At 44.7% G+C, this 17,320-nt stretch overlaps 1 protein-coding gene across 2 annotated transcripts in view; it reads right to left on the bottom strand.

The window, feature by feature from the left end:
* The window catches only part of LOC144755038 (uncharacterized), a 446,749-nt gene that overhangs the window by 56,319 nt on the left and 373,110 nt on the right, over nucleotides 1-17,320 (bottom strand). The window lies entirely within an intron of this gene.

Here is a 17,320-nt window from a genome sequence, read left to right on the forward strand (position 1 = left end):
TCTGTATGAAGCAAGAGAATTGGAGGACTAAAACCAAGAATCAAAATATCTGTATTCCTTAGTGAGTGCAGTGAACAATTTTGAGAGTGCATTACCAATCCTGTTAGAAAACCATATGATTGTGTGTTAAGAAGATTACTCATGTTGGTATTTGTTTTGTTGTTCACTACATAGACCCTGGAGTGGTCAAAGCCCAGCAGATGCTGGAGCAAAGTTACCACAGACCAGCTAAACACATCACTGAGCCAGAACCCACCAATCAACATCGCGGATACCAACGACGCGGCTCACAACCTCACATAGTGTATCATCAACTGCGCCAACACCCTTGCACCACTGAAGAACCCTCCAGGCAAACCCGGCAACAAGAAAGCCACATGGTTCACTGACGACCTCAAAGAATTGAGGAAATCATGCCTAACCCTCGAGAAAACCTGGCGCCACAAAAAGACGACAGACAACCTGACTGCCCTCAAAAACGCCACTCGCAAACACCACCAGCTGATTCGCACCACCAAAAAGACATCGTTCAAACATCGGCTGGAAAACAACATACACAACAACAAGAAACTCTTCAGCATCGTAAAAGAGCTCGCCAACAGCAACGACATCACACCATCACAAGACCTTTGCAACTCCCTCGCCACATTCTTTCACCGCAAGATCGCCGACATACACGACAGCTTCGGCGCTCAGACCCAGACTCCGCCCTCAGCCACAGAACCAACGCCCCCGACAACCACCCTCAGCAACTGGGCTCCTATCAGCACTGAAGATACCACCCACGTTATGAACACCATCAACTCTGGATCTCCTTTTGACCCCTGCCCTCACCACATCTTCAACAAAGCCGACTCCATCATCGCACCCTACCTCCGGAACGTCATAAACAACTCCCTCATGTCCGCCACCTTCCCAGAAATATGGAAGCATGCTGAGATCAACGCCATACTGAAGAAGCCCTCGGCGGATCCTAAAGACCTCAAGAACTTCCGCCCCATCTCTCTTCTTCCCTTCCCTGCAAAGGTCATAGAGAAATTCGTCAATAAACAGCTGACAGCTTTCCTCGAGGCAAATGGCTCCCTTGACCCATCCCAGTCCGGATTCCGAGCCAACCACAGCACTGAGACCGCCCTCATCACAGCCACTGACGACATCAGGACCCTGCTCGACAACGGGGAAACAACCGCTCTCATCCTCCTAGACCTCTCAGCCGCCTTTGATACAGTCTGCCATCGCACCCTGATAACCCGCCTCCACAACGCCGGGATCCAAGATAATGCCCTGGACTGGATCACCTTGTTACTCTCCGACAGAACCCAGAGAGTCCACCTCCCTCCCTTCAGATCAGTGGCCACCGAGATCATCTGCGGCGTACCCCAAGGCTCCGCGCTCAGCCCAACCCTCTTCAATATCTACATGAGCCCCCTCGCCGCAATCGCACGCAAACACAACCTCAACATCATCTCATATGCCGACGACACCCAGCTGATACTCTCCCTCACCAAAGACCCAGCCACCACCAAATCCAACCTCCAGGAAGGAATGAAAAACGTTGTGGAATGGATGAAACGCAGCCGTCTCAAACTGAACTCAGACAAGACGGAGGTCCTCATCCTCGGACCATCCCCATCCGCGTGGGATGACTCCTGGTGGCCCACAGCACTGGGCACCGCACCAATACCCACGGACCACGCATGCAACCTGGGATTCATCCTGGACTCCTCCCTCACGATGACCAAGCAAGTCAACGCCATCTCATCCTCATTCTTCACCACCCTACGCATGCTCCGAAAGATCTTCTGATGGATCCCTACTGAAACCAGAAAGACGGTCACCCAGGCCCTTGTCACCAGCGAACTGGACTACGGGAACGCCCTCTACGCAGGAACCACAGACAAACTTTAGAAAAGGCTCCAGCACATACAGAATGCATCCTCACGACTCATCCTGGACATCCCACGCCACAGCCACATATCTACCCACCTGAAAGACCTGCACTGGCTGCCCGTCAGCAAAAGGATCCCCTTCCGGCTCCTCAACCACGCACACAAAGCGCTCCACAACACAGGCCCCGAATACCTCAACAACCGCCTCACGTTCCACACTCCAACCCGCCAGCTCCAATCCTCCAGCCTCGCCAGCTTACCACGGATTCGCAGAACCACCTCCGGAGGAAGATCTTTCTCTTACCTGGCTGCCAAGACGTGGAACTCCCTACTCCCCCACCTACGACTGACCCAGGACCATCTCACCTTCAGGAAACACCTCAAGACCTGGCTCTTCGAGCAGAAGCAGCACCCCCCCTCCCTGCAGCACCTTGGGACCCTCACGGGTGAGTAGCGCGCTTTATAAATGTATTAATTTATTGATTGATTGAAGCCCAATACCAGGAAAAACCCAGCCTCCTTTTTGGCAACAAGGCCCTTATTCAACTCTTGTTCAATCAGGAAGAATCATAGCTCTGCACCATCACATATTTCCCAAACTCCCTTCCCCCTGGAAGCAACTGCCAGTACTCGTAGCCATCCAAGTGTTGAGGTTTTCATCACCTGTGACTGATAGGACTCTTTTCGCTCTCACAGATGCCTACCATTCAGGTGTGTGGTTCTTGACAGTCCCATTATGGCAAGAATTATGTAAAATATGCTAGTACCAGAATGTTGCCATTGATACTAGCTTATGCCTTGGGTGCCCATATATGAAAAATGTTCTTCAGTAGATCATAGTTGCCCCCCAATATGCCAAGGTTACCTTCCTTGAGCCCAAGAATTAACTCCTCTGACATTGTGCCATAGTTATCTATATACAATTAAATACCTCCAGTGTGTCAGGACCTGATTTTGCAATGGGTGTCACCATATTCCCATAAATTATCTCTAGTATACCAGGGTCACAGTTTACCACAGGTGCTCCCCCTTATGCCTATATTAATTTCTAATATGCCAGTGCCACAGTGTTGCCATGGATGCCCTCATAGGCTTGAGGATACTGCACCAGTCTCTCAATCAGTGAACATTAGGTTTTAACAGAGGTCTGAACATCTGCTGTTTTTGACCGTTCATCCACTTCTGCTAAACTCAAGCTGAGGATCTTTGTTTTAAGGAAGTGATGGACGTAGAGGGACTGACTGTGAGTTAATAACTGTAAGTGTATTCTTTTTAAGCATATGCCTCTGAGTAAAGGCTTGTCTTTTAAAATGTCCACAAGTGAGTGCCTTCAAATTTGAAAATGAGTCCTTGTGAAAATGTTTGCTTACACCTGAGTACCAAAGACATTGGGCATCATTTCGAGTTTAGTAGAGTAGGACATCTGAGATACATTGCAGGACTCCACCCCCACCAAACGTGTGATGCCCCATCACATTTAGAGGTGGGGAACCACAACGTTCCAGTAGCACAGCCACCAGTAACGTGGGTGGCCACTTGACCCTCAGTTCTCAGGGGCAACAGGACATGGCCACCACCACTAATTTTCCCTCCTCTGGCAAACAAACAAAGTCCCAATGTGCAGGTGTAACCCCTTTTTTAGTCAGTGGGATTGTTGTTGTCTTCCTTTTTAGCAACAATTCTCTACATTGAGTGATTGTTGCTAAAAGGTAAAAAGATAATACCAAATGGATTAAATAAACATGGTGACCAGCTCACCATTTAATAGTAATGAAAGTCCATGTGCCACTTAGATGAACTTACTTTCATTGTAGACATACTGTCCAGTCAGGAGAGAAATTCCTGATATAGCATATAGTTCTCCACGGGTGGGGTGGCTAGGATGGTCTCTTCAAACCCAGCAGACTGGTGGTGTTCTCATGAAACTCAAATTGCCCCAATGGTCTTTAAATATATTCATGACTTGCTTAAGTGCTTGTGATTGTCAGGAAAGCCCATTTAAATGAGAAAGTCCATGCTGATTTCATGAAATGATCTATTCTTTGTGCTTCTCAGCTCTATTTGACAATGTCTCTGCCAATCATTAATGTGCGTGTCTTAATCTATGTGTGCCTCCTGTGTATGCTGTCCATCCTGCATGTATTTGAGTTTGTATGCATGTCTGTGCATGTACTTCCTCTTCTTGTGTGTTTTGTAGACCACCAAGCTCTCTTGTGGTTTTGGCAATAGACATTTTATGTAGATTTTCTGGTCTTTTCCATCTCCCTGTAGGGCTAGCCTTGTGTTTTAGACTAGTCTGACCCAGACACTTGCTATCCACTATCTACTACGCCAGATTGCTTTGGGCTCCATCTGTGATATGGGCCTTCTGTATCAAGGTATTGACAATGCCATGATGGAGGGTTTCGTGGACAGCCTCTGGATCTGTGGCAGCTGGAGGTGTGAGCTAACTCATGGCTTCTTGTGTCTAGCTTCCTTCCATATTTGCACTAGGTGGGGCATCCTAGAAATATATATTGATTTTCATTGCTTTGTGTGTGGCAAGCAATTTGCCTCAACAGAAGATGTATTGTTACTCTAACGAGAGCAAAATAGAAAAGGAAGGGTGGTGTTGATAAGGGCTATAATAATTGGATAACTTGTAATACCATTAAGGGCCTGATTTCGAAGTCGGGTGGTATTCCTTCTACCCGACACCGACTTGGTCCTGGGACTCACCGAAACCTGGTTGTGGGCCCAACCGCCTCTTTAGTTTGATGACATTCCTATATTTCACTATGGGAGCATGCATTACAGCCATAAACCGGCTGTAATGCATGCTCCCATAGTGAAATGGGAGGTGCGGCTCATCCCTGCACCCCATGGCAGGCACCTCGAGGTTCCTGCCACAAGCTCCAGGGATCATCAGGTGGGTACCTCCAACCAGAGGCTGTGCACCAATGGGGACCCTGCTGTGGGCCCCCAAACACACTTTCTGACATGTGGTTTACATGTCGGACAGACCTGAATGGAAACCATGCCAGAAACCGTGCATTGTAATCTCAAGGGTGGAAAGTCCAGCCCTTGAGATTACTAGCCAGCTTCCGACTGGAGGATGGGCTCACTGAGCCTGTCGGATGCCAGCCGGAATGACCTGCTGGTTTCCTTTCTGACCACCTCTATCATAATGAGGAGGTCGGGAAGAAACCGAGCGGCCCTTTACAATGTGGCCCTAAAGGCTCCGACAACAGGTCGGAGTCTTTACAGGCTGCATTGTAATCGGCCCCTGAGTGTACATATCTGTAAATGCAGTGAAATTAAAGATGTCATATATGTAGTGAGTGATTTATGTAATAAATCACTGTCTTACCGCCTGTTGCACCAAAAATATCAGCATCCAATTTGTCATACTCCGCTATTTCTTTCTTCATAAAGGAATAGCTACTATGATCAATTAACACTAACACAGTGCCCATAGTTGCAGGCAGGAGCACCAGTCCTCATTTTTGGGAAACAACATTTGCTTTTCCTCAACATACTTTGAGTCAGAGCAAGAGAGAAGAAAACACAAAATGGGGATAGGAGAAAGAGAAAGCCGGGCAAGCAGTGACAAAGGGAGAAAGAATGGATTAAAAAGAACATGCAAGAGTGCGAGAGTCAGGGAGTGTCTGGTGATGGATTAAAGAGGAATGAGGTGGAATCAAGACTATGTAGCCTCAATACTCTATATCCCGACCATCTGCTAGCGTAGGCAATGTGCTTCTGAACAAAACTTCCAAAGCTAAGAAAGCATGATTTTGCAAATTAAGCTCTGCAATAATCCAATGTTTTAGAGCACCCTGGAGTGACTGAGCTCTAAAATACTTTCCCTACACAAGACGCTGATATTGTAGCCTTAGAGTTTGCCGTAGCAGGCTCCACTGGCCATTAAAGGCCCGCTCCATCATTTCGGCACGGGCCTTTAACAAGGAAGCTTTTTTAATGGATTATAGAGCCCACTACAGAGGGCTCCAAGGCTATTGGAACATTCTGCCCCTAGAGGGCTGGATGTTCTAATTTGTAAAACAAAGGTCTCACGGAGTCTGAGAGGGTTGAAGTCCCCTGGAGCTCGGGGATGTCTTTGTTAAACATTGGAATGTTCATGCTCTGGGCTACTAACAGCCTTTAGAAGCTCGGAGCACTACATTTTTTTCAATGGAGCACCCAACATTCCAGAGTTTTAATATAGGTAAACACATATTGTCATTTTGCTTTCTGTGGCCTATGATTAAAAAGTCTTGGTGAGACATTTTCTTTTTTTCGTTAAACATTTTTCAAGGTTGAACTCTTTAAGTGCACAATTATCTTTACCTAATTCTTTCAAAACATGGTGTATCTGCAATTTATGAATTCTGCAATAATTCATTTTCTTCACTGCTCCCTGTACTAGCTTTTTCTCAAAACAATTTGCCACACTAAAGCAATAAACATCATTCATGTTTTCCTAGCTATTCTCTTCAGTGTTCTGCCTCAATTAAGCACTTGGTATGAGCACACCAGTGGACAGATATATTCTCTTCTGTCCAAATGTTACCTCAATCAATAGACTTCAAGCTTCTTTTAGTGTATTTCATTAGTGTAATCGCATCTCGTTAATTACTGGATTTCCTGATTATCTGTCTAGTCAATTTGTCAGTTAGCATTGAAGGTAAGACCTGAGAAGCTGCACGTTATCTTATTGATATTTGCTTACATGACTTCTATATTAATTGAATACCTCGACCCTTAATTAGCTGTCGTCTCTTCTATGAGACATGAATGTGTTTTGCTAGCCTAAGGTGATGTAAAACTTATTTTGCTTAAAGCATGTAATGCTTGATGTTCTGAGGAAAGTGAAGACCCACCACTGTAAAAAGCTGGTTGTTATTTTGCCAGAGGTCAGTATGTGTTGTGTATTCTGGTATTAATTGTAAGAAATATGTCAGATTTTTTTGGGCAATGCCGTGATGAACTTCTTCTGGTCTAACTGATTAAGCAGATTAATATCCTTTAAACTGCCAAATAAATATCCAAATCGGACATCCTCAGACTAACAGGTGACTAAAACAGAGATTTTCCCAGCAACTGAATATGAAATTATTTATAAAACAGAGAACTACAATATATTAATGTCTATTTGGGTTTGTTTAGATCCATATTTGTTCAATTGAATTTCTTTCAATAATGGGCAAATGTGCAGATGCTGCCCATGTGCCCATTATGGAAAAATGGCAATGTCAGAGAAAGCAGAAGTACATTGAATCAGCCCTCATAATAACGTGAGCTCTTCTATTTACGATGTAATGCGATAAGGAGGGCTTTGTGGGACTGCACTAAGGTACACGTGTAAGCAAGCTTTGCTAGTCCCTATTGTACAAACAGGCAAGTGCAGCACTGCAGGGCTAGAATGCAGGGGTGGCTCCTCCACTAGGGCGGAGAAGCGTCGCCCCACTTCTTATCGCAGTGCGAGAAGCAGAAACATAAAATGGTAAAACATTCTGTTATTACCATTTTATGTTTGGTTTAGTTGCGGGCGGGCGGGACGGCTCTGAGAGCAGGGGAGGGGATGAGTGGTGTGCCTGCCCACTCCCGAGTGCTCAAAGACTGTTTCGTCAGCCCCTTGGCCCCCCAAACCAGTCTTACACACGCTGCCTTTTCTCCATGTAGGCTGTTACATGGAGAAAATGGCCTCCTCATTAGTCCCTGGCTGGTCAGCGTCCCTACCAACCACAAAGCTGCTTGTTGTGATTGGCTTAGGGGAGGGAGGGAGCCTGGCTCCTTGCTTCTGCTTCATGTTCCTGGAGAGCAGGAGAGCAGAGAAGACATGTGACCTGGGACCCGGCCATCGGAAAGGTAAGTTTATTTATCTAAATATTTCTTTTTTAATTAAATTAACCGCTGTGCGACCCTCCCTTCCCTGCGACACCCCGACCCACAAGTCATGCCGGCCACTACTGCTGGAATGACAGCACAAACATGTGCTGTTCAACCATCACCACGGTGCAGTTGCAGCTTTGTCGTTCTCCCACACATTTAGCTTGCAGTGAAAACAAACCTTAGAAATCGACCCTGGGAGCGTCCATTTGCACTTCCCTGGTGTCCTTCAACTAGCTAACCGGCGTGAACCGTATCCTGCTGCCAGTGGGTGAATTTAGGGTTGAATTGTTTCATTTTACTTACAAAAAGAGGTAATTTTAAATATCTCTGATTCTTCTGGTGCCAAGTCTGAAAAGAAAAAAAAATCTGATTCTTTACTAGTGATTAATGTAAAATACTCTACTGTACATGTATGTACATAGGCATATAAGCCTCAAAATGTTGGATGCCAAATCCTCCAGTTAAGTATATTGTGTACTGCAAAATAGTGGTATTGCTAAGTCTCCATTTCTACAATAATTTAAATGATCTACCAAACTTTCCAGGTCATAAATCCTGTATATAACCATGGTAAGTTCTCATGGTATTATACTCCTACCACTGCACCAAAAACCAGGACTGTGAGATAAATTCATAAGCGTTTATCTTACATAGAAAATTAATCCAATTTATAAACCATATAACACATCACACAGAACAATATTTGTACAGGAAACCATGTACAAATGTTAGTATATGATTAGGATTGTGCTAGCCGTTGTTAGACCTGGCATCTTTTGGTGTTTCCCCTGTATTTGTGCTTTCGGACCTCTTGGTTTTAACTCTGTTTTTGCTGGTTTAGTGTCTCTGTGTACTTTCTCACTGCTGTTCAGTGTTAAAGTGCAAGTGCTCATGTTGTAAACTGTGTTATGGATTCGTGTTTCCATGATTGGCATATTTGATTTACTGGTAAGTACGTAGTACGGTGAACTGAGAGTTCCAGGGCCTGTAAATCAAATTCTACAAGTGGGAATGCAGCACTGATTGCGCCATCCACAGAAGTAGCCCTGTAAAGAAATTTCAGACCTGCTACTGCAGAGTTTGTAAGTGCCATGTCGACTGGTGAGTGCACCCACTTGTCAGGCCTTAATCTTCCCTTTTTTTACATATGTCACCCATGAGGTAGGCCAAACGTACCCCTGTGGGCAGGGTTCTGTGTCTGTTAAAGGTAGGACATGTAATGGTGTGTGTGATATGTCCTGGTAGTGAATTACAGTGCATTTCATTTTTCACTATGGAAAGCTTATCTGTCCCATAGGATAGAATGGGAGTTTTACTTATAACATCTTATAAGCATAACTTTCCATTGGGCCAAGATGGGGTGATGGATTTTAGTATGCCTGGACTCAGAATGTAAAAATGCATCTTTTAGTAAAGATGATTTTTATGTTCTGTGTTTAAAAAATGCCACTTTTAGAAAGTAGGTATTTTCTCTGGGTTTGTGGATTGACTGTCTGGATTTGGAGTGACAGGGGCTGGGGATGTGCATTCTCTTTAGACAGCCACTGGTGGGTTTGAGGTGGGTCCTGCCTATCCTGAATGAGTCAGGGCTGGGCTGGATAGACCTGGGCTGAATTTAGAGTAGTGTGAGGAGATTTACTTGCACCTGGATGGGCCTGGTATGATTTATACAATGCTGTCTCCATCTCCTGCTGGGAAGCTGGGCCACAGAGAACCAAACTGGTTTGGACTAAGCACAGACACTCTCTGCCTGAGAGAACAAAGACATTTTGAGTTTAAATATTGGGGCAAGACCTCGGAACTGTAGAACTCTTTTGGGACCAATAATTCTGCCAAGAAGAAGAGCTGGAGAAGCAGTGAGGAGGAACTACCACTATGCTGTGTGCTTTGCTGTGTTGGGCTTCAGTGGCCGCTTCTGTCTTGGGCAGTGAAAGGACTGGACTGAACTTTCTACAACTTCTTTGTGTGTGTTCCTCCAAGGACTTGAGGTGGAGCTTGCCCCCTGTCCAAGTAGTCACAGGAACAGCAAATACTTCAATTTCATCTGTTACCAGCACTGGGGATTGTGTGTTTTGTGCTACAATAGAGGAAGAAGCAACCTGATGGCATCAACGACACCACTGCCGACACCGTGTTCTCAAGCCACTGCAAAGGGCACTGCTGCACTTCGCACTGCAACCCTGGTCTCACCGATGCCGCCACCTGACGCCGCCACCGAGCCGCTACTTGCACCATGACCTGTGGGCACCGCACTCCTCACCCCCTTGCTTCACGCCTCACCCCTGATATCACCGAAAATGTCACTCCATGCTGACACCAACGCCGCTGATTGCACCTTGGTTCAAGGGCACCGCTCGTAAGTTACACTATGCACCACCCTTATCCCGCACTGCAGCCTTGGCCTACCGATGCCAGTGCCATCGACTCCCATTTGTCAGCCGACGACAGTGCTTCAAGAACGATGACGCTGATGCTTGCACTGTGACCTGCCAGCTCCTCATCACATTCGCACTGCTGCCCTGTTCTCACCGACTATGTGGACGACTGTCATAGAGCTGCTGCCTGCACACTGACCTGAGGGCACCACATGCTGCACCGCTGCACTTGGCAACGCAACCCCAATGCCTGCCGACACCGGTGCTCCCGACTACAACTGCGAGGAGTTTGATCTGCAAAGCCTGTGACTTTAAGGGCCCGACAACTCCCTCATCGACCTCCGGAACGGACACCTGCAGATGTTGGCTCTTCGGGGCTCATTGAGAGGTAGCGATGCCTTTGCATTTCTAAAAGGTACTGTTTTGCGGGTCCACCCGACACCGTAGCTGGCCTGCGACTCCGTGGTCAGCCAGAACTGTTTGGATTTGATGTTCACAATGCCCTGATAGCCCCTGGATGGAGCTATTAACTTCAAGGAACTGTATTTTAATATATTTTTGATTATTGAGATTTCTGAGAACTGTATGGTGGATTTTTATCGTTTTTCGTCTTGTTTGCACAGATAAAATATTGGTTATTTTTCTAAAACTGGTGTGGTGTCCCTTTGTAGTGTATTCACTGTATTACTGTTGGTTATGTGCAAATGCTTTACACACTGCCTCTGAGATAAGCCGGACTGCTTGTGCCAAGCTACCAAGGGGATGAGCAGGGGTTATTTTAGGCGTGTAACTCCCTTACCCTGACTAGGAAGAAGGGTCCCTACTTGGACAAAGTTGCAAGCCATGTCCAACTAGAGACCCCCATTTCTAACAGCCGTTAACAATCAGAACATGTACATGTCCTCCACGACATGCACCATTCTTTCCAGGTTAAACACGCACACTACTGGATGTATTCCTTGAGTTCATTCCTCAAATGCAATTAAAGACATGTTTGTTGTCCACCTGTATTCTGAAAATCCTAATTGCCTAATTAAAGCAAATGCAAAAGTAAATGCCGAAATACAGCAAAAAATAAAACCTATACTGGGTATGCCTTCTTTCACTGCTTGAAATTATGAATATAGTGTGGTCCCTTAATCCACACAGGACATTAAGCTGAATTATAGCTCAGCCACCTTGAGCTGCAAGATCATGAAAATAAATAATATTTTACTCAGCTCAAGTTTAAGGTAATGATGTAACCTGTTTATCTTACACATAATGCTTCAATGTGACTGCTAATGTTTGGTTTTCACTTCTTATGTTTTAAATCAATTACATCAATGTGAAGCCATGAGTTATTGTCTGTAGCTCACTATAGTGGGGCAGTTTCAGTGTTTGTTTACGTTTAATTATAACATCAGGTTAATTGTACTTTTTAATATGAATTTCAGAATTTCATTTTATAGACAGACAATAATTTAGTAGGGCCAAAGGTAGCTATAACTTACTAACTAAGCAATGATTTTCTTTTTTGATGATATACCTCAACCAGTTCCATCCCACAAAGAGCAGCTGCACACAGACATCAGCTGTATGCATTGATTGAGTGCCACAGGGTATGGCCTAAAGCTAGACCATGTACTAGTTCCTAGCTCACATGGGCTAGCTGTACCTAGCCCTGGGCATGCACATTAGATTCATTGAGGATGGCCTTGCCTATCATTAGGACCTTCACCAAGTACTGATCCTACCGATCCTAGCTATGCTCAGACCTCAGCTGGCCTCCTGTAGCAGGGCATGGTCAACTTGATCCACCCAACCTAGCTGCTAGTGGAGTTTTGGTATTCCCAACTTGCTGCAGTCCCAGTGTCATGTTTATGGCAAGAGTCAGTGTCCAGGCATGCCAACCAAGGCAACCAACTTCGCCATGAAGGCAACACCATCACCTCCTCCTGCTTTCACACTCTCTGCATGTTATGTAAAATTTTAAGTGGATCTCACTGGCCACCAGATGTACCATTACAAGCAGACTGGACTATGACAATGCACTCTATCCTAACACCTCCTCTTCACAAACTTCAAACCATCCAAAACACCTCAGCCAGACTTGTCTTAAACCTCCAATGCAAACCCCATACTACACCACTCCTTATAGTGCTCCACTGGTTCCCCATCTAGAAGCACTGCCAGTACAAACTGCTCACACATGTATTCAAGTTACTACATAGCATGGGACCAGCAAACCTCAATCACCGGATTCACTTCCACCAACCCACCAGACAAATTTGCCCAGCATCACTCTCACTTGCACACACACCCCACATCCACAAAAAACAGAACAGGAGGTCAATCATTCTCCTACAAAGCCACCAAATGCCAGAACGACCTCCCCCAGAACATCAGGGCCTCCTCACTTCTTGTATTCTGCAAGAAGCTAGAGACCTGCCTATTCAGTTAGTCTTCTTGCTGGACCATCGAGACTGCCTGTATTCAGGCCGACCCTCACAATATGTCTACTCTCAACTATTGAGTGACTAAATACCCTCACGGTTGACAAGCAGCGCTCTACAAATCCACCTTAAATGTTTGCACCACATATTACCATGCAAGCAACCTCTGGGTATGGACTCTAGCCTATGTCAAGGTCCTAAACCTCCCACTCTCCTTCACCCCCACTTGTATAGTGCCCACATGCACTTGACCGACGCACTTGTGCAGCAAGTTCTGAGGACAAGGTCTGGCCTGTTAGCTCATCTGCATTCTTCACAGCTTCCTGTGCACATCCTTTGGTCGTCTGCAGTTGCACTATTTTTTTTCAGCGTACGATGGTAAAATTACAATTTATTTTTATTGCTTAAAAGTTGAATCACCAAATCAAATAACAGTAGGTTAATCGATAATCCTTTTTAGGTAGGCAAAGCCTGTGATACATTAATTCACAAAATATTAATTAATTAATTAATTAATGTATAGCATACAGATATTTTAGGATTACAACCACATTTCAGATTTCAGATTTATTATCCATGGTCACAGTCTAAATGCATAGAAAATGTATTATACTACTTTGATTTTGTTTTTTAATACATTTTATTTTGTGGCTGCGTTCCTGAGCCACAGTAAGAGTTTTGGAATGTCATAATTTTGTCTTCGGTACCAGCGTGTATGAGATCACCTTGCTCCACGAGTGGATCCAATCAATTACATCGGGGCAGTCATGGGAGCTTTAAGTGTATGACTGCTATCTTGATAAAAAGGACTTGCTTACATCAACTGTTTGGTGCAGCGATTTTACTTCAAAGTAACGCATTTGAGATCCATTGAGGATATTTAAGAACAAAGGCCTGACACTCTTTTGATATTTTTTACCTAAAATTGGCTACATCCCCAGCCCTTGTGAAAGCAGAAAAATATTACTATCATAAAGAAAACACCATCAGAAAGCAATATAAGCCTTTGGTTGTGCTGAATGATATGATATGATTTATTAATGTGCTTTCGGCTGAACTGCCTTTCGCACATATATTTTGAATAGCAACATATATTTAAAAACAGAAATGGGAGGAAAGAGAGCAGCATAGATTAAATATTCTTTTAGAAGTTGCTATGGATCCTTAAAAAATACAAAAAAATAATTAAAGACACAGAAGAAGGCATTTATAGACCTGAAAGATGCTGATTTAGCAATTTGTTCTGAGACATGCTTTTCAGTGTTATGCTATTGTAAATACATCTTGGCTATTTTAGCTTTTCTGCAGTTTTTGCCCCTTCAGTTCCAGATTTTGACCTGGTACAGCCCCTTGAGTCTTTTTATTGCCTTAGACAGTCCACTCAGTGAATAGAGAAGGTTGTATTCCACAGTCTCTACTTGATAAGTTGGTCAGGGATGTTAAAAAAGGATGAACGGATCAGAGAGGGAGGTGGATTTAGACTTCTGTTCTTTGCTCTTGTCTTCCACGTGGCAATTTAGGAAGGTTTTCAATATAAGTGTGCTATTTAATTTTTTCCTCAATAGACGACGTTATTTGGTGCCGGGATAGGTCCAAGTCATTTAGTTTCTTTTTCACAGGCCATGGCATAGTTGGATCTATTCTGCTTTAATGAGTGACTCTTGGCATCTGTTGAGGTTTGAATTATATGAAATGAACACAGTTGTGCACTTCACATACATATAATGCATACTGTTAGAAGCGTGACTTCCGGTTGGCTAGGGTATGCACCTAACCAAGGTGGAACTCACCACTCTAGTCAGCGTAAGGGCGTTACACACTCAAGATACCTCCTGCTCACCCCCTTAGTAGCTTGGCAGATTAAGCAGGCTTATCCCAGTGGCAATGTGTAAAGAGTTTTCGCAGCACACACACACACCAATAACACACTAGGCACACCACAATAAGAGACTCACACTAGGTTATATACAAATATCACTGTATTGTACATAAGACACATAGACCATAAATCACTTTGTAGAATGTAAAGCACATTAGACCACATTCACATAAATCACTGCGCCAACTAGGCCATTGTCATAGTCATAAAAAAGATCATAAATCACTTTGCCACCGGCAATTGTCATGAACATTACAGTGCACTAAAGTAAATACTGGTAAGGCTGCACACGTCATGAAAACATTATGAAAAGAGCCTTACACCATCACTGTACATAATATATCATCCCATAATACATCTTTTCATCAGGACATAAAAATGCAGTGGTTTAGAACACAGTAAGAGACTCCCACATCCCTGTACTGGGACTGGTTCTGCTGCATTACGTAAAAAGGTCCAGGAATTACCCCCATTACCAAAATCACAATGCTCCGGTGATAGGAAAGACCTGCACACCTACCTCATTAATTGCAGTAGTTGTGTGTATTGCTAAAAATGGCACTCCCTTATGGATCAACTGTGGTACCTCGGGACCGGGGAGGCAATTGTGACCCTTTTTCATCCCCACCGGTGTGTCGTGAAGGAGGGTGCACACACTGTAGGAAGGGTGGGGGACCTCAGTCGGTCTCCAGCCTATGTAAACTTAAGGAAGTGCAGCTGCCTGCGAACACGCTGTGCAGCTGCTGCCGGCACAGGGGATTCAATATTGCAAAAAGAAATGCCCCCCGGCAAGTGTCAGGATGGGGGTAAGGGGTGAACCACTTTCCTTGGCCAGGCAACCTCTCGGGGTCCCCCATGTATGGCCAGTCCAGCCTGGACTGTTCAGGGCAGCTGCCCACTACCACACGGGGCAGCTGCTGCACCACACAAATGGAGCTGCGTTGACTCAACTCCTTGCATGGACTCTCACTGGTCAAGCCACATGCAGAACTCTCCCCACTGTCTCAGGGGCAGGAGGTGCTGCTCCTCTCTGCTGTGCGCGGCCCGTCGATTTCCTGGTGGTGATGTCAGGAACTCCAGGCAGCCGTGTTAGTTGGCCGGTAACAGCAGTGCTTCCTGGACAGTGCAGCCTTGTTCTCCAGGGAATCGGGTGAGGCGCACTCCCCTTCGGCCAGTTGCTAGGCAGCCACTGGCATTCCGATGACCCCTCTCTGCTTTATCCGGCTCTCTCTCGGGCCCAGACACGCCAGCTTCTTTTTATTATAAAAAGAATGAAGTGCTCACCATGAGCTGCAAGGCCCAGAAATAAGGTACATGAAGCGCTTAACATGCACCACTTGTGTGGTACAACCACAAGGAAAAAAGTGGCGCTCACCCTTTGCTTCCTTCTGGGCAAACATAAGTGAAGAACACAGCGCTCAACATGTGCTGTTAGGTAATTGGAAAAAAAGAACAGCCCTGTCCTTATCTGCTACATTATCCAAAATGGGGTAACCCAAGAAGTCAAGGACCTAGGTATTATATACTATTGAAATACAGTGGTCTTCAACCATTACTTTCCTTCAACTGAATTAATCAATACATGATCAATGCTGCCACATAGTTACGGGATATGTCTCTCAGATCAACCCTGCACATTCAATGTATTCAATCTTTACAAAAACGAAAACAAAATGCAACAGCAGCAATTACAAAATCAGAGGCAATTTTAATTCATTGCGTTTACCACTATCTCTATATCAGAGGCTTTAGGGTTGCCCAAAGAGGGCGTGCAAGAAATAAAGAATTGTCAAGTGCTCAGTAGGAGAAAGTAGATAAAGGCATAGAGATATTCACAATATTATATACACAATAGATCGGTTGCACAGTTCACCGTCTTACAATCACCTGGCCTATGATATAAGTTTTATACACATTTTTCATTGAATGGAGACATAGCTTCCAAAAACGTATTGCACCAGAAAATGTGTTTCACAATCCAGGTATTGAAAAAAAGAGAGGGGGAGCGTCGACGTTTCGACTCGTCTTAGGGCCTAAAGGTGAGTTAGACCGTGGCCATGCAAGTCTTCATCAGGACTAGTACATTGGGCAACCTAAGGAGTATTGTTGGCCCTGAAATGAAGTAAGGATGTAAATCAGGCTGTTGCATTAACATTGCGACTAAGATCAGTCTCGCAAAGCCATAGGGCAAAAAAGAGAATTGCTTACCCTATAGTGGGGATGGACCAAGTGGAATATCTTCTCATGGGGCAAAAAAGAGAATTGCTTACCCTATAGTGGGGATGGACCAAGTGGAAAATAGGAGGCAAAAGGCAAAACGTTTGGGGATAAACCTGTCAAAAGCGCCAGGTCTAACACATACTATGTAAACTTATGGCACAAACACCACTGTTTTTCCGCTTTAAAGTACAAGTATTGTAGAAATTTGCCCTTTCTGCAGGTTCAAGACAGATATTGTGCCTTTTGCTGGGCCCTGTATTTTGTTGGCTGTAGTGCTCTGTGCACCCCCCTGCTAACCTGTGATAAAGAACCTGTCCGTTTCAACATGGTGAAATTGGCATGCCCTGGTTGTCACATTTAACTTACCAGTACATCCCTAGTACATCCCTAGTATATAGTACAAAGGGTACCCATGGCCTGCAAGTTAAATGATACTAGTGGACTAAGGCACCCTTGTGCTATCCACTACAGTGACAGTGCAGACATGACTGGGGCCTACTATTTGTAGCCTGTCTGTGGTAGTTTAAACAATGCAAATCAACCTGTCAAAATATAGTCAAGGCCTTCCTTTTAAATATTTCAAATAGTAACACTATCAATAAATACAATTTGATGTCAAAATATCTAAATATAATACAGATATCATTT

This window comes from Lissotriton helveticus, chromosome 5_1 (genome assembly GCF_964261635.1).
Source record: "Lissotriton helveticus chromosome 5_1, aLisHel1.1, whole genome shotgun sequence".
NCBI classification, from domain to species: domain Eukaryota; kingdom Metazoa; phylum Chordata; class Amphibia; order Caudata; family Salamandridae; genus Lissotriton; species Lissotriton helveticus.